General features: G+C 64.2%; 1 protein-coding gene across 2 annotated transcripts in view; it reads right to left on the bottom strand.

Annotated features, from left to right (window-relative positions):
- Positions 1 to 17,691, bottom strand: part of LOC144509213 (C-reactive protein-like) — a 116,453-nt gene extending 98,762 nt beyond the window's left edge. Inside the window, exon 1 of one of the 2 annotated variants that reach the window (XM_078237711.1) lies at positions 17,427 to 17,691. The gene's annotated coding sequence lies outside the window, so the exon portion shown is untranslated. The remainder of the gene's footprint in view (positions 1 to 17,426) is intronic. The other variant, XM_078237712.1, reaches the window with a different exon arrangement.
- Between the last annotated feature and the right edge of the window lie 1,909 nt (positions 17,692 to 19,600).

Here is a 19,600-nt window from a genome sequence, read left to right as displayed (position 1 = left end):
TGTTGGGGTGGGTGGGGGGTGTTGAGGTGGGTGGGGGGTGTTGAGGTGGGCGGGGGGGTGTTGAGGTGGGAGGGGGTGTTGAGGTGGGCGGGGGGTGTTGAGGTGGGTGGGTGGTGTTGAGGTGGGCGGGGGGTGTTGAGGTGGGCGGGGGGTGTTGAGGTGGGAGGGGGTGTTGAGGTGGGCGGGGGGGTGTTGAGGTGGGTGGGGGGTGTTGAGGTGGGCGGGGGGGTGTTGAGGTGGGCGGGGGGTGTTGAGGTGGGGGGGGGTGTTGAGGTGGGCGGGGGGGGGTGTTGAGGTGGGGGGGGGGTGTTGAGGTGGGGGGGGGGTGTTGAGGTGGGCGGGGGGCAGAGGTAGGGATGGGTGGACAGCTTTCTCACATCCTCCTTTCATCTCTTCACGTGTCCAAGCCCACAGCAGCTATTCTGAAGATTCCTGAGCTTCCTTTACAAAGAAACCCTTCCCTTTCTCAGAGCACAAGTTGTCATCACATCCGCAATCTGTGATTGGCGAGGAGACAGGGAACTGCAATCCAAATTCCTTGGCTAAGTTTCAAAATTCAACAGAAAATCTTGCTGACATATCAAACAGGTTTCTGCCGCACTCTCAGCAATGCTCCCAGCCACTCTGCACGGGTCAGTTTAGAAAGTATTCTGCCCTTGGGCTCTCGTACCCAGACTCTACCACCCTCTCGCCTCACCTTTGACCTTTCAGCACTGTGGTATGGCAGCTTTCACTCAGACACTGACACACAGCAGCAAGAGCATGAGCGCTTGTCTGACCTCAGGAGAAGACGTGATAGAACAAAGAACAAAGAACAATACAGCACAGGATCAGGCCCTTCGGCCCTCCAAGCCCGTGCCGCTCCCTGGTCCAAACTAGACCATTCTTTGTATCCCTCCATTCCCACTCCGTTCATGTGGCTATCGAGATAAGTCTTAAACGTTCCCAGTGTGTCCGCCTCCACCACCTTGCTTGGCAGTGCATTCCAGGCCCCCACCACCCTCTGTGTAAAATATGTCTTTCTGATATCCGTGTTAAACCTCCCCCCCCCTTCACCTTGAACCTATGACCCCTCGTGAACGTCACCACCGACCTGGGGAAAAGCTTCCCACCATTCACCCTATCTATGCCTTTCATAATTTTATACACCTCTATTAAGTCTCCCCTCATCCTCCGTCTTTCCAGGGAGAACAAGCCCAGTTTACCCAATCTCTCCTCATAGCTAAGACCCTCCATACCAGGCAACATCCTCGTAAACCTTCTCTGCACTCACTCCAAAGCCTCCACGTCCTTTTGGTAGTGTGGCGACCAGAACTGGACGCAGTATTCCAAATGCGGGCGAACCAACGTTCTATACATCTGCAACATCAGACCCCAACTTTTATACTCTATACCCCGACCTACCTGTAGTAGGGAAAATGCTGGAATCCATTATTAAAGAGGAGATAGCAGGGCATCTGGATAGAAATGGTTCGATCAATCAGACGCAGCATGGATTCATGAGGGGAAAGTCGTGCTTGACGAACATGTTGGATTTTTATGAAGATGTGACGAGGGCGGTTGATGGAGGAGAACCGGTGGATGCGGTGTTTTTGGATTTCCAAAAGGCGTTTGATAAGGTGCCCCATAAAAGGCTGCTGAAGAAGATTAGGGCACACGGAGTTGGGGGTAGTGTGTTAAAGTGGATTGGGGACTGGCTATCCGACAGGAAGCAAAGAGTCGGAATAAATGGGTGTTTTTCCGGTTGGAGGAAGGTAACTAGTGGCGTGCCGCAGGGATCGATACTCGGGCCGCAACTGTTTACCATTTATATAGATGATCTGGAGGAGGGGACGGAGTGTAGGGTAACGAAGTTTGCAGACGACACAAAGATAAGTGGAAAAGTGAATCGTGTGGAGGACGGAGAAGGTCTGCAGAGACATTTGGACAGGCTGAGTGAGTGGGCGAGGATATGACAAATGGAGTATAACGTTGAGAAATGCGAGGTTATACACTTTGGAGGAAATAATAACAAATGGGATTACTATCTCAATGGAAACAAATTAAAACATGCTACCGTGCAAAGGGACCTGGGGGTCCTTGTGCATGAGACGCAAAAGCCCAGTCTGCAGGTACAACAGGTGATCAAGAAGGCAAATGGGATGTTGGCCTATATCGCGAGGGGGATAGAATATAAAAGCAGGGATGTCTTGATGCACCTGTACAGGGCATTGGTGAGGCCGCAGCTGGAATACTGTGTGCAGTATTGGTCCCCTTATATGAGGAAGGATATATTGGCATTGGAGGGAGTGCAGAGAAGGTTCACCAGGTTGATACCGGAGATGAGGGGTTTGGATTATGAGGAGAGGCTGAGGAGATTGGGTTTGTACTCGTTGGAGTTTAGAAGGATGAGGGGGGATCTTATGGAGACTTATAAGATAATGCGGGGGCTGGATAGGGTGGAGGCGGAGAGATTCTTTCCACTTAGTAAGGAAGTTAAAACTAGAGGACACAGCCTCAAAATAAAGGGGGGTCGGTTTAAGACAGAGTTGAGGAGGAACTTCTTCTCCCAGAGGGTGGTGAATCTCTGGAATTCTCTGCCCACTGGGGTGGTGGAGGCTACCTCGCTGAATATGTTTAAAGCGCGGATGGATGGATTCCTGATCGGTAAGGGAATTAAGGGTTATGGGGATCAGGCGGGTAAGTGGTACTGATCCACGTCAGATCAGCCATGATCTTATTGAATGGCGGGGCAGGCTCGAGGGGCTAGATGGCCTACTCCTGCTCCTATTTCTTATGTTCTTATGTTCTTATGCCATATGCCTTCTTCACCACCTTCTCCACCTGTGATCACGAGAAAGTTTTAATTCTTAAAAATCATGGCCAGGATTTTGCACTTACGTTTGCTGTGAGTGCAAATGGTGACGTGGGCGCCAAAACCTGTCAGAGGCCAAGAGTGAGATTCTCACCAGCGAGATCATCCACGCTCCCCGCCATTGACGCACTGAGGTTCCTGGCCAGAAAGATTGGGGTGAGACTCTTTACTACTGGAATGTATCCCCAGGAACTCACTCCACAGCCAGGCGTCAGGGAAGCCAGGTATTGTGGCAGTCTTACTCGCTCCACACTCCGAACTACAACTGCCCACCGAGGGCGGTCCCAGGTGAAGGAAACCCACTTGGGTAAGTGTGGCCCCCAGTGGAGGAAAGACATGTCCATGCACTGCCCCCTGACACCCTCACATTGCCCCATGGCATTGTGTCCAGCCCGCCCCCCAACACACTGACACTGACCCCCGGCACTGCCCAGACACACTGACCCCCGGCACTGCCCAGACACACTGACACTGACCCCCGGCACTGCCACGACACACTGACCCCCGGCACTGCCCCGACACACTGACACTGACCCCCGGCACTGCCCCGACACACTGACACTGACCCGGCACTGCCCCGACACACTGACCCCCCGGCACTGCCCCGACACACTGACCCCCGGCACTGCCCCGACACACTGACCCCCCCGGCACTGCCCCGACACACTGACCCCCGGCACTGCCCCGACACACTGACACTGACCCCCGGCACTGCCCCGACACACTGACCCCCGGCACTGCCCCGACACACTGAGCCCCGGCACTGCCCCGACACACTGACCCCCGGCACTGCCCCGACACACTGACCCCCGGCACTGCCCCGACACACTGACACTGACCCCCGGCACTGCCCGGACACACTGACCCCCGGCACTGCCCCGACACACTGACACTGACCCCCGGCACTGCCCCGACACACTGACCCCCGGCACTGCCCGGACACACTGACCCCCGGCACTGCCCCGACACACTGACCCCCGGCACTGCCCCGACACACTGACACTGACCCCCGGCACTGCCCGGACACACTGACCTCCGGCACTGCCCAGACACACTGACACTGACCCCTGGCACTGCCCGGACACACTGACCCCCGGCACTGCCCGGACACACTGACACTGACCCCCGGCACTGCCCCGACACACTGACACTGACCCCCGGCACTGCCCCGACACACTGACACTGACCCCCGGCACTGCCCAGACACACTGACACTGACCCCCGGCACTGCCCCGACACACTGACACTGACCCCCGGCACTGCCCAGACACACTGACACTGACCCCCGGCACTGCCCCGACACACTGACACTGACCACCGGCACTGCCCAGACACACTGACACTGACCCCCGGCACTGCCCCGACACACTGACCCCCGGCACTGCCCCGACACACTGACACTGACCCCTGGCACTGCCCCGACACACTGACCCCCGGCACTGCCCCGACACACTGACACTGACCCCCGGCACTGCCCCGACACACTGACCCCCGGCACTGCCCCGACACACTGACCCCCGGCACTGCCCCGACACACTGACACTGACCCGGCACTGCCCCGACACACTGACCCCCGGCACTGCCCCGACACACTGACCCCCGGCACTGCCCCGACACACTGACACTGACCCCCGGCACTGCCCGGACACACTGACCCCCGGCACTGCCCGGACACACTGACCCCCGGCACTGCCCGGACACACTGACCCCCGGCACTGCCCGGACACACTGACACTGACCCCCGGCACTGCCCCGACACACTGACACTGACCCGGCACTGCCCCGACACACTGACCCCCGGCACTGCCCCGACACACTGACCCCCGGCACTGCCCCGACACACTGACACTGACCCCCGGCACTGCCCGGACACACTGACCCCCGGCACTGCCCTGACACACTGACCCCCGGCACTGCCCCGACACACTGACACTGACCCCCGGCACTGCCCCGACACACTGACACTGACCCCCGGCACTGCCCCGACACACTGACACTGACCCGGCACTGCCCCGACACACTGACCCCCGGCACTGCCCCGACACACTGACCCCCGGCACTGCCCCGACACACTGACACTGACCCCCGGCACTGCCCGGACACACTGATCCCCGGCACTGCCCTGACACACTGACCCCCGGCACTGCCCCGACACACTGACACTGACCCCCGGCACTGCCCCGACACACTGACACTGACCCCCGGCACTGCCCCGACACACTGACCCCCGGCACTGCCCCGACACACTGACACTGACCCCCGGCACTGCCCGGACACACTGACCCCCGGCACTGCCCTGACACACTGACCCCCGGCACTGCCCCGACACACTGACACTGACCCCCGGCACTGCCCAGACACACTGACACTGACCCCCGGCACTGCCCGGACACACTGACCCCCCGGCACTGCCCCGACACACTGACACTGACCCCCGGCACTGCCCCGACACACTGACCCCCGGCACTGCCCCGACACACTGACCCCCGGCACTGCCCCGACACACTGACACTGACCCCCGGCACTGCCCCGACACACTGACCCCCGGCACTGCCCGGACACACTGACACTGACCCCCGGCACTGCCCCGACACACTGACCCCCGGCACTGCCCCGACACACTGACACTGACCCCCGGCACTGCCCCGACACACTGACCCCCGGCACTGCCCGGACACACTGACACTGACCCCCGGCACTGCCCCGACACACTGACACTGACCCGGCACTGCCCCGACACACAGACCCCCGGCACTGCCCCGACACACTGACACTGACCCCCAGCACTGCCCGGACACACTTATCCCCGGCACTGCCCCGACACACTGACACTAACTCCCAGCACTGCCCGGACACTCTGACCCCCGGCACTGCCCCGACACACTGACCCCCGGCACTGCCCCGACACACTGACCCCCGACACTGCCCCGACACACAGACACTGACCCCCCGGCACTGCCGCGACACACTGACCCCCGGCACTGCCCCGACACACAGACACTGACCCCCGGCACTGCCCCGACACACTGACCCCCGGCACTGCCCCGACACACTGACACTGACCCCCCGGCACTGCCGCGACACACTGACCCCCGGCACTGCCCCGACACACTGACACTGACCCCCGGCACTGCCACGACACACTGACACTGACCCCCGGCACTGCCCCGACACACTGACACTGACCCCCGGCACTGCCCCGACACACTGACACTGACCCCCGGCACTGCCCCGACACACTGACCCCCGGCACTGCCCGGACACACTGACCCCCGGCACTGCCCCGACACACAGACACTGACCCCCGGCACTGCCCCGACACACTGACACTGACCCCCGGCACTGCCCCGACACACTGACCCCCGGCACTGCCCCGACACACTGACACTGACCCCCGGCACTGCCCCGACACACTGACCCCCGGCACTGCCCCGACACACTGACACTGACCCCCGGCACTGCCCCGACACACTGACACTGACCCCCGGCACTGCCCCGACACACTGACACTGACCCCCGGCACTGCCCCGACACACTGACCCCCGGCACTGCCCCGACACACTGACACTGACCCCCGGCACTGCCCCGACACACTGACACTGACCCGGCACTGCCCTGACACACTGACCCCCGGCACTGCCCCGACACACTGACACTGACCCCCGGCACTGCCCCGACACACTGACCCCCGGCACTGCCCCGACACACTGACACTGACCCCCAGCACTGCCCGGACACACTTATCCCCGGCACTGCCCCGACACACTGACACTAACCCCCAGCACTGCCCGGACACTCTGACCCCCGGCACTGCCCCGACACACTGACCCCCGGCACTGCCCCGACACACTGACCCCCGGCACTGCCCCGACACACTGACACTGACCCCCGGCACTGCCCGGACACACTGACCCCCGGCACTGCCCCGACACACTGACACTGACCCCCGGCACTGCCCCGACACACTGACCCCCGGCACTGCCCGGACACACTGACCCCCGGCACTGCCCCGACACACTGACCCCCGGCACTGCCCCGACACACTGACACTGACCCCCGGCACTGCCCGGACACACTGACCTCCGGCACTGCCCAGACACACTGACACTGACCCCTGGCACTGCCCGGACACACTGACCCCCGGCACTGCCCGGACACACTGACACTGACCCCCGGCACTGCCCCGACACACTGACACTGACCCCCGGCACTGCCCCGACACACTGACACTGACCCCCGGCACTGCCCAGACACACTGACACTGACCCCCGGCACTGCCCCGACACACTGACACTGACCCCCGGCACTGCCCAGACACACTGACACTGACCCCCGGCACTGCCCCGACACACTGACACTGACCACCGGCACTGCCCAGACACACTGACACTGACCCCCGGCACTGCCCCGACACACTGACCCCCGGCACTGCCCCGACACACTGACACTGACCCCTGGCACTGCCCCGACACACTGACCCCCGGCACTGCCCCGACACACTGACACTGACCCCCGGCACTGCCCCGACACACTGACCCCCGGCACTGCCCCGACACACTGACCCCCGGCACTGCCCCGACACACTGACACTGACCCGGCACTGCCCCGACACACTGACCCCCGGCACTGCCCCGACACACTGACCCCCGGCACTGCCCCGACACACTGACACTGACCCCCGGCACTGCCCGGACACACTGACCCCCGGCACTGCCCGGACACACTGACCCCCGGCACTGCCCGGACACACTGACCCCCGGCACTGCCCGGACACACTGACACTGACCCCCGGCACTGCCCCGACACACTGACACTGACCCGGCACTGCCCCGACACACTGACCCCCGGCACTGCCCCGACACACTGACCCCCGGCACTGCCCCGACACACTGACACTGACCCCCGGCACTGCCCGGACACACTGACCCCCGGCACTGCCCTGACACACTGACCCCCGGCACTGCCCCGACACACTGACACTGACCCCCGGCACTGCCCCGACACACTGACACTGACCCCCGGCACTGCCCCGACACACTGACACTGACCCGGCACTGCCCCGACACACTGACCCCCGGCACTGCCCCGACACACTGACCCCCGGCACTGCCCCGACACACTGACACTGACCCCCGGCACTGCCCGGACACACTGATCCCCGGCACTGCCCTGACACACTGACCCCCGGCACTGCCCCGACACACTGACACTGACCCCCGGCACTGCCCCGACACACTGACACTGACCCCCGGCACTGCCCCGACACACTGACCCCCGGCACTGCCCCGACACACTGACACTGACCCCCGGCACTGCCCGGACACACTGACCCCCGGCACTGCCCTGACACACTGACCCCCGGCACTGCCCCGACACACTGACACTGACCCCCGGCACTGCCCAGACACACTGACACTGACCCCCGGCACTGCCCGGACACACTGACCCCCCGGCACTGCCCCGACACACTGACCCCCGGCACTGCCCCGACACACTGACCCCCGGCACTGCCCCGACACACTGACCCCCGGCACTGCCCCGACACACTGACACTGACCCCCGGCACTGCCCCGACACACTGACCCCCGGCACTGCCCGGACACACTGACACTGACCCCCGGCACTGCCCCGACACACTGACCCCCGGCACTGCCCCGACACACTGACACTGACCCCCGGCACTGCCCCGACACACTGACCCCCGGCACTGCCCGGACACACTGACACTGACCCCCGGCACTGCCCCGACACACTGACACTGACCCGGCACTGCCCCGACACACAGACCCCCGGCACTGCCCCGACACACTGACACTGACCCCCAGCACTGCCCGGACACACTTATCCCCGGCACTGCCCCGACACACTGACACTAACCCCCAGCACTGCCCGGACACTCTGACCCCCGGCACTGCCCCGACACACTGACCCCCGGCACTGCCCCGACACACTGACCCCCGACACTGCCCCGACACACAGACACTGACCCCCCGGCACTGCCGCGACACACTGACCCCCGGCACTGCCCCGACACACAGACACTGACCCCCGGCACTGCCCCGACACACTGACCCCCGGCACTGCCCCGACACACTGACACTGACCCCCCGGCACTGCCGCGACACACTGACCCCCGGCACTGCCCCGACACACTGACACTGACCCCCGGCACTGCCACGACACACTGACACTGACCCCCGGCACTGCCCCGACACACTGACACTGACCCCCGGCACTGCCCCGACACACTGACACTGACCCCCGGCACTGCCCCGACACACTGACCCCCGGCACTGCCCGGACACACTGACCCCCGGCACTGCCCCGACACACAGACACTGACCCCCGGCACTGCCCCGACACACTGACACTGACCCCCGGCACTGCCCCGACACACTGACCCCCGGCACTGCCCCGACACACTGACACTGACCCCCGGCACTGCCCCGACACACTGACCCCCGGCACTGCCCCGACACACTGACACTGACCCCCGGCACTGCCCCGACACACTGACACTGACCCCCGGCACTGCCCCGACACACTGACACTGACCCCCGGCACTGCCCCGACACACTGACCCCCGGCACTGCCCCGACACACTGACACTGACCCCCGGCACTGCCCCGACACACTGACACTGACCCGGCACTGCCCTGACACACTGACCCCCGGCACTGCCCCGACACACTGACACTGACCCCCGGCACTGCCCCGACACACTGACCCCCGGCACTGCCCCGACACACTGACACTGACCCCCAGCACTGCCCGGACACACTTATCCCCGGCACTGCCCCGACACACTGACACTAACCCCCAGCACTGCCCGGACACTCTGACCCCCGGCACTGCCCCGACACACTGACCCCCGGCACTGCCCCGACACACTGACCCCCGACACTGCCCCGACACACAGACACTGACCCCCCGGCACTGCCGCGACACACTGACCCCCGGCACTGCCCCGACACACAGACACTGACCCCCGGCACTGCCCCGACACACTGACCCCCGGCACTGCCCCGACACACTGACACTGACCCCCCGGCACTGCCGCGACACACTGACCCCCGGCACTGCCCCGACACACTGACCCCCGGCACTGCCCCGACACACTGACACTGACCCCCGGCACTGCCACGACACACTGACACTGACCCCCGGCACTGCCCCGACACACTGACACTGACCCCCGCACTGCCCCGACACACTGACACTGACCCCCCGGCACTGCCGCGACACACTGACCCCCGGCACTGCCCCGACACACTGACACTGACCCCCCGGCACTGCCGCGACACACTGACCCCCGGCACTGCCCCGACACACTGACCCCCGGCACTGCCCCGACACACTGACACTGACCCCCGGCACTGCCCGGACACACTGACCCCCGGCACTGCCCTGACACACTGACCCCCGGCACTGCCCCGACACACTGACACTGACCCCCGGCACTGCCCCGACACACTGACACTGACCCCCGGCACTGCCCCGACACACTGACACTGACCCGGCACTGCCCCGACACACTGACCCCCGGCACTGCCCCGACACACTGACCCCCGGCACTGCCCCGACACACTGACACTGACCCCCGGCACTGCCCGGACACACTGATCCCCGGCACTGCCCTGACACACTGACCCCCGGCACTGCCCCGACACACTGACACTGACCCCCGGCACTGCCCCGACACACTGACACTGACCCCCGGCACTGCCCCGACACACTGACCCCCGGCACTGCCCCGACACACTGACACTGACCCCCGGCACTGCCCGGACACACTGACCCCCGGCACTGCCCTGACACACTGACCCCCGGCACTGCCCCGACACACTGACACTGACCCCCGGCACTGCCCAGACACACTGACACTGACCCCCGGCACTGCCCGGACACACTGACCCCCCGGCACTGCCCCGACACACTGACACTGACCCCCGGCACTGCCCCGACACACTGACCCCCGGCACTGCCCCGACACACTGACCCCCGGCACTGCCCCGACACACTGACACTGACCCCCGGCACTGCCCCGACACACTGACCCCCGGCACTGCCCGGACACACTGACACTGACCCCCGGCACTGCCCCGACACACTGACCCCCGGCACTGCCCCGACACACTGACACTGACCCCCGGCACTGCCCCGACACACTGACCCCCGGCACTGCCCGGACACACTGACACTGACCCCCGGCACTGCCCCGACACACTGACACTGACCCGGCACTGCCCCGACACACAGACCCCCGGCACTGCCCCGACACACTGACACTGACCCCCAGCACTGCCCGGACACACTTATCCCCGGCACTGCCCCGACACACTGACACTAACCCCCAGCACTGCCCGGACACTCTGACCCCCGGCACTGCCCCGACACACTGACCCCCGGCACTGCCCCGACACACTGACCCCCGACACTGCCCCGACACACAGACACTGACCCCCCGGCACTGCCGCGACACACTGACCCCCGGCACTGCCCCGACACACAGACACTGACCCCCGGCACTGCCCCGACACACTGACCCCCGGCACTGCCCCGACACACTGACACTGACCCCCCGGCACTGCCGCGACACACTGACCCCCGGCACTGCCCCGACACACTGACACTGACCCCCGGCACTGCCACGACACACTGACACTGACCCCCGGCACTGCCCCGACACACTGACACTGACCCCCGGCACTGCCCCGACACACTGACACTGACCCCCGGCACTGCCCCGACACACTGACCCCCGGCACTGCCCGGACACACTGACCCCCGGCACTGCCCCGACACACAGACACTGACCCCCGGCACTGCCCCGACACACTGACACTGACCCCCGGCACTGCCCCGACACACTGACCCCCGGCACTGCCCCGACACACTGACACTGACCCCCGGCACTGCCCCGACACACTGACCCCCGGCACTGCCCCGACACACTGACACTGACCCCCGGCACTGCCCCGACACACTGACACTGACCCCCGGCACTGCCCCGACACACTGACACTGACCCCCGGCACTGCCCCGACACACTGACCCCCGGCACTGCCCCGACACACTGACACTGACCCCCGGCACTGCCCCGACACACTGACACTGACCCGGCACTGCCCTGACACACTGACCCCCGGCACTGCCCCGACACACTGACACTGACCCCCGGCACTGCCCCGACACACTGACCCCCGGCACTGCCCCGACACACTGACACTGACCCCCAGCACTGCCCGGACACACTTATCCCCGGCACTGCCCCGACACACTGACACTAACCCCCAGCACTGCCCGGACACTCTGACCCCCGGCACTGCCCCGACACACTGACCCCCGGCACTGCCCCGACACACTGACCCCCGACACTGCCCCGACACACAGACACTGACCCCCCGGCACTGCCGCGACACACTGACCCCCGGCACTGCCCCGACACACAGACACTGACCCCCGGCACTGCCCCGACACACTGACCCCCGGCACTGCCCCGACACACTGACACTGACCCCCCGGCACTGCCGCGACACACTGACCCCCGGCACTGCCCCGACACACTGACCCCCGGCACTGCCCCGACACACTGACACTGACCCCCGGCACTGCCACGACACACTGACACTGACCCCCGGCACTGCCCCGACACACTGACACTGACCCCCGCACTGCCCCGACACACTGACACTGACCCCCCGGCACTGCCGCGACACACTGACCCCCGGCACTGCCCCGACACACTGACACTGACCCCCCGGCACTGCCGCGACACACTGACCCCCGGCACTGCCCCGACACACTGACCCCCGGCACTGCCCCGACACACTGACACTGACCCCCGGCACTGCCACGACACACTGACACTGACCCCCGGCACTGCCCCGACACACTGACACTGACCCCCGGCACTGCCCCGACACACTGACCCCCGGCACTGCCCCGACACACTGACACTGACCCGCGGCACTGCCCGGACACACTGACCCCCGGCACTGCCCCGACACACTGAGCCCCGGCACTGCCCCGACACACTGACACTGACCCCCGGCACTGCCCCGACACACAGACACTGACCCCCGGCACTGCCCCGACACACTGACACTGACCCCCGGCACTGCCCCGACACACAGACACTGACCCCCGGCACTGCCACGACACACTGACACTGACCCCCGGCACTGCCCGGACACACTGACACTGACCCCCGGCACTGCCCCGACACACTGACCCCCGGCACTGCCCCGACACACTGACACTGACCCCCGGCACTGCCCCGACACACTGACCCCCGGCACTGCCCGGACACACTGACCCCCGGCACTGCCCGGACACACTGACCCCCGGCACTGCCCCGACACACTGACACTGACCCCCGGCACTGCCCCGACACACTGACCCCCGGCACTGCCCGGACACACTGACCCCCGGCACTGCCCCGACACACAGACACTGACCCCCGGCACTGCCCCGACACACTGACACTGACCCCCGGCACTGCCCCGACACACTGACACTGACCCCCGGCACTGCCCGGACACACTGACCCCCGGCACTGCCCCGACACACTGACCCCCGGCACTGCCCCGACACACTGACACTGACCCCCGGCACTGCCCGGACACACTGACCTCCGGCACTGCCCAGACACACTGACACTGACCCCCGGCACTGCCCCGACACACTGACCCCCGGCACTGCCCGGACACACTGACCCCCGGCACTGCCCGGACACACTGACCCCCGGCACTGCCCGGACACACTGACACTGACCCCCCGGCACTGCCCCGACACACTGACCCCCGGCACTGCCCGGACACACTGACCCCCGGCACTGCCCGGACACACTGACACTGACCCCCGGCACTGCCCCGACACACTGACACTGACCCCCGGCACTGCCCAGACACGCTGACACTGACCCCCGGCACTGCCCCGACACACTGACACTGACCCCCGGCACTGCCCAGACACACTGACCCCCGGCACTGCCCCGACACACTGACACTGACCCCCGGCACTGCCCAGACACACTGACCCCCGGCACTGCCCCGACACACTGACACTGACCCCCGGCACTGCCCCGACACACTGACACTGACCCCCGGCACTGCCCCGACACACTGACCCCCGGCACTGCCCCGACACACTGACCCCCGGCACTGCCCCGACACACTGACACTGACCCCCGGCACTGCCCCGACACACTGACCCCCGGCACTGCCCCGACACACTGACACTGACCCCCGGCACTGCCCCGACACACTGACCCCCGGCACTGCCCCGACACACTGACACTGACCCCCGGCACTGCCCCGACACACTGACACTGACCCCCGGCACTGCCCGGACACACTGACACTGACCCCCGGCACTGCCCGACACACTGACACTGACCCCCGGCACTGCCCCGACACACTGACCCCCGGCACTGCCCCGACACACTGACACTGACCCCCGGCACTGCCCAGACACACTGACACTGACCCCCGGCACTGCCCAGACACACTGACACTGACCCCCGGCACTGCCCGGACACACTGACCCCCGGCACTGCCCGGACACACTGACACTGACCCCCGGCACTGCCCCGACACACTGACCCCCGGCACTGCCCCGACACACTGACACTGACCCCCGGCACTGCCCGGACACACTGACCCCCGGCACTGCCCCGACACACTGACACTGACCCCCGGCACTGCCCGGACACACTGACCCCCGGCACTGCCCCGACACACTGAGCCCCGGCACTGCCCCGACACACTGACCCCCGGCACTGCCCCGACACACAGACACTGACCCCCCGGCACTGCCGCGACACACTGACCCCCGGCACTGCCCCGACACACAGACACTGACCCCCGGCACTGCCCCGACACACTGACCCCCGGCACTGCCCCGACACACTGACCCCCGGCACTGCCCCGACACACTGACACTGACCCCCCGGCACTGCCGCGACACACTGACCCCCGGCACTGCCCCGACACACTGACACTGACCCCCCGGCACTGCCGCGACACACTGACCCCCGGCACTGCCCCGACACACTGACACTGACCCCCGGCACTGCCACGACACACTGACACTGACCCCCGGCACTGCACGGACACACTGACCCCCGGCACTGCCCCGACACACTGACACTGACACTGACCCCCGGCACTGCCCGGACACACTGACACCCGGCACTGCCCCGACACACTGACCCCCGGCACTGCCCCGACACACTGACACTGACCCCCGGCACTGCCCCGACACACTGACCCCCGGCACTGCCCGGACACACTGACCCCCGGCATTGACCCGACACACTGACACTGACCCCCGGCACTGCCCCGACACACTGACCCCCGGCACTGCCCCGACACACTGACACTGACCCCCGGCACTGCCCCGACACACTGACACTGACCCCCGGCACTGCCCGGACACACTGACCCCCGGCATTGCCCCGACACACTGACACTGACCCCCGGCACTGCCCCGACACACTGACCCCCGGCACTGCCCCGACACACTGACACTGACCCCCGGCACTGCCCCGACACACTGACACTGACCCCCGGCACTGCCCGGACACACTGACACTGACCCCCGGCACTGCCCCGACACACTGACACTGACCCCCGGCACTGCCCCGACAAACTGACACTGACCCCCGGCACTGCCCCGACACACTGACACCGACCCCCGGCACTGCCCCGACACACTGACCCCCGGCACTGCCCCGACACACTGACACCGACCCCCGGCACTGCCCCGACACACTGACACTGACCCCCGCACTGCCCCGACACACTGACCCCCGGCACTGCCCCGACACACTGACCCCCGGCACTGCCCCGACACACTGACACTGAACCCCGGCACTGCCCCGGCACACTGACACTGACCCCCGGCATTGCCCCGACACACTGACACTGACCCGGAACTGCCCCGACACACTGACCCCCGGCACTTCCCCGACACACTGACCCCCGGCACTGCCCCGACACACTGACCCCCGGCACTGCCCCGACACACTGACCCCCGGCACTGCCCCGACACACTGACCCCCGGCACTGCCCCGGCACACTGACACTGACCCCCGGCACTGCCCGGACACACTGACCCCCGGCACTGCCCCGGCACACTGACACTGACCTCCGCCACTGCCCCGACACACTGACCCCCGGCACTGCCCCGACACACTGACACTGACCCCCGGCACTGCCCCGACACACTGACCCCCGGCACTGCCCCGACACACTGACCCCCGGCACTGCCCCGACACACTGACACTGACCCGGCACTGCCCCGACACACTGACACTGACCCCCGGCACTGCCCCGACACACTGACACTGACCCCCAGCACTGCCCGGACACACTGACCCCCGGCACTGCCCCGACACACTGACACTGACCCCGCACTGCCCCGACACACTGACACTGACCCCCGGCACTGCCCCGACACACTGACACTGACCCCCAGCACTGCCCCGACACACTGACCCCCGGCACTGCCCCGACACACTGACCCCCGGCACTGCCCCGACACACTGACCCCCGGCACTGCCCCGACACACTGACACTGACCCGGCACTGCCCCGACACACTGACACTGACCCCCGGCACTGCCCCGACACACTGACACTGACCCCCAGCACTGCCCGGACACACTGACACTGACCCCCGGCACTGCCCAGACACACTGACACTGACCCGGCACTGCCCCGGCACACTGACCCTCATCCCCGGCACTGCCCCGACACACTGACCCCCGGCACTGCCCCGACACACTGACACTGACCCCCAGCACTGCCCCGACACACTGACACTGACCCCCCGGCACTGCCCCCTGGCATTTCCCCTTGCACTTCCCCCGACACTGGCAGTGAGCAGTGCCGGGGTCCAGTGCTGGAAGCAATGCCTGGTGAGGGGTTCCTTTGGGGATCTAAACGGGGATGTTCCCTATATCAGTGGGAGGGAGGGGGAATTCCCCTGTCTTCCCCATGTGCTGTGGGGGGGGGATTTCCCATGGAGGGGGGAGGAGGAGTTGCCTGTGTGCATGTGGTGCGTGTGGGGGTGGTCTGTGTGTGTGTGTGTGTGTGGCGGGGGGGTGGGGCGGGGGTTCCTCTCTCTTTGACCGGAAATCTATTAGAACATGACTTTGCTGGATTTTGCGTGCCCCGTATCCCAGAGTGATAGCGTGGGACACGCCTCTGGGAAATGTTTCTTTTCAGTGCTGGGCAATCGGAGAAAAGTTGGCCGTGTAGCTGGACAGCTGTAAACTGCAATAAATCCCTGAGACTCAGCATGGCCACTCACTCTGCACACGGCAGGGCCATGCTCATGAACATCAATTACTCTGAGGCGATTAACACATTAAATACACACAGTGCAGAGTAAGAGAAATGGTGAATTATAATATGTCCATTACATTGTGAGCCCTGAGTTCAAACCACTGACAGCAAAGGCAGGAAAGTCATTGTGACATCAGGCCTGCGGCCTGTCTGAATTGGAAGAATTTGATTGTTCCAGACGTACAGAGAGACCACAATCTCCCTCAATGAGTTACTTACGTTATTAAACCACATTCCTTCAGAAATGTTCAATGGCGCAGTTTGTGACAAGGAGCAGCTGGTTTTCGTTATGTTTGGGCAGGGGTTCTGCTCTGTTCCAGTTTGTGTTGAACATGCTGACTGTGCTCTCAGCCGTGCAGACTTGAGTTCATTTCCAGACACTCAGAAGCTATTTTGGGTAATTGGAAGGTGAATCATTGACCATTTCATCTCCTGCTGAGAATTCCTAACTCGACTCTCTGCACTGTGTGTCGAGATTCACGGGGCAGCTGGAGCAGCGGCGGTTAACAAAACTCCTTCCAAATCCACCCCTTTCAATTGGCCAATAAATCAGCTTGGGCCTCACTTCTGCTGTTGGTCTCAGAGCTTTTAACGGTCCTGTGGCAGGATCCTCAAGAAATTCCTTGTGGAATCTTGGCTCCAGGTTCTGACTGAAACACATCCTGAGTAAAGGACCGGCACAAATCCCTACTTGTCCCATCAATGTGCTTTATCAATCTTACCATTCCCACTGCCTCATTGCATTGACTGCTTTCCTCATCAGAGTTGTGAACACAGTTCTGAACTTTCTTCCCTTTCCGATGTCGTCAGTGTGTTGGGAGAAAAGAGAGAATGGGAGGAATTTTCCTGTCCCGCCCGCCACAAGAATCGGAGCGGGCGAGAGGGGCGGACCATAGACAGGTCCATTGACCTTGGGCAGGGTTTTCAGTTTCGGCTGCAAAATCCCACCCCCAATGTGTGTTACCTCAAGATATCTCGCCATGCTTTACAGCCAATGAATTATTCTTGATGGCCTCACCAGATGTGATCGGAGGCCATTGAAGTTTCTGGCTGGTCAGGGGCAGGGTCGGGCAGTGCCCATGGGGCAGTGTCAGCCTGGCAGTGCCTGCCTGGCACCCTGACACTGCCCACCGGACACCATTAAAGTGCCAGGAGCATTGCCAAGGGGGCAGAGTCAGAGTGGGGGTGGAGCCAGAGGACAGAACTATGACGCGGGGAGACAAGCAGAGTGCTCTCCATGGGTGGGAGGGAAATTCTGGCAGGATGGGAGGGAAAGGAACTCTGCCAGTGGAGTGTGGCGGGGGGGGGGGGGGGGGGGGGGCTGGGGGGGGGGGGGGGGGGGGGGCGTTGGGGGGGGGGGTGGTGATCGACAGGAGGGGAGAAGGGGAACTCTGCTCTGCAAGGGGAAGGGGGGCGATCGTCAAGGAAATAAGGAGGTAAGTCTGTCGGGCGGGTAGATCAGTGTGTTGGGGGGGAATGGGGAACTCTGCCGGTGGGGGGGCAATCGCCGATTGGAGAGAGAGCAGGGTCTGCACGGGGATCGTCGAGGAAGAAGGGAGGGAACTCTGCATGGGGGGATTGATTGGTGGGGAGCGGCGCAGGCTTTGAGGGCCAAAGGGCCTGTTCCTGTGCTGTATTGTTCTTTGTTCTTTGTTCCTCCCACAGTCGAAAAGACGTGCTGGTTAGGTGCAATGGTCATGCTAAATTCTCCCTCGGTGTACCTGAACAGGCGCTGGAGTGTGGTGACTCGGGGATTTTCACAGTAACTTCATTGCAATGTTAATGTAAGCCGACTTGTGACAATAATAAATAAACTTTAAACTTTAACACAAATGTTAGGGCAGAGGGATAGACATTTCCTCAGTGCTGAGAAATCATGAAGATTTTGGGGGTGATTTTTATCTTGAGGATGTGTGAGAGTTGGGCACTTTCTGGTAAATAGCTGCAGAGTGGGGGGTGCAGACATTATTGCCCAATATTCAGACTATCTATTAAAAGCGATTCCAGCAATAATTATAAAGGACCTCTGACAAGTCAAGTTTATCGCTGGTTCGCAGTGAGATATAGAGTTAACGTCCTTCATAGAATCATAGAACCTCAAATGTGCAGAAGGAGGCCATTTGGCCCATCGAGTCTGCGCCAACCACAATCCCACCCAGGTCCTATCCCCATAACCCCATTTACCCCTGCTAGTCCCCCTGACACTAAGGGACAATTTAGCATGGCCAATCAACCTAACTCACACATCTTTGGACTATCATTATCACGTCACCAATAGGTCATACACACACACGTGCAGACATACACACAAACACACACACACACACACACTTGAACAGATTAATTGCCTGTGACCACACAGGTTGTTGATCAGAGATAGACTGCCCAGGGAT

Source organism: Mustelus asterias, chromosome 21 (genome assembly GCF_964213995.1).
Source record: "Mustelus asterias chromosome 21, sMusAst1.hap1.1, whole genome shotgun sequence".
NCBI lineage: Eukaryota > Metazoa > Chordata > Chondrichthyes > Carcharhiniformes > Triakidae > Mustelus > Mustelus asterias.
This window is presented reverse-complemented; position numbering and strand designations above follow the sequence as displayed.